The sequence below is a fragment of the Penaeus monodon genome, chromosome 25 (genome assembly GCF_015228065.2).
Source record: "Penaeus monodon isolate SGIC_2016 chromosome 25, NSTDA_Pmon_1, whole genome shotgun sequence".
Taxonomy (NCBI): Eukaryota; Metazoa; Arthropoda; class Malacostraca; order Decapoda; family Penaeidae; genus Penaeus; species Penaeus monodon.
The window spans coordinates 34,474,394-34,474,626 of NC_051410.1; the positions used below are offsets into that span (position 1 = coordinate 34,474,394).

Sequence of the window (233 nt, forward strand, 5' to 3'; positions counted from 1 at the left end):
TCGCGGAAGCCCAACAATGGCGCCAGGGTGTTAAGGGAAGCCTAGGCCGTGGGCGAAGGGGAGGATGGAGGGGAGGATGGGGGTTGGGAGGAATGGGGGAGGATGGGGAAAGATGGGGGAGATGGGCCATGGGAGGATGAAGAAATGGGGGAGGAAGGGGATGGATGAAGATGGGAGGGAATGGAGGAGGATGGGTGATGGAGGCAGATGACAGGATGGAATGGAAGAATAGC

At 59.2% G+C, this 233-nt stretch overlaps 1 long non-coding RNA gene across 1 annotated transcript in view; it reads left to right on the forward strand.

The window, feature by feature from the left end:
- The window catches only part of LOC119589448, a 73,413-nt gene that overhangs the window by 38,717 nt on the left and 34,463 nt on the right, over positions 1-233 (forward strand). The gene's annotated exons all lie outside the window — the stretch shown is intronic.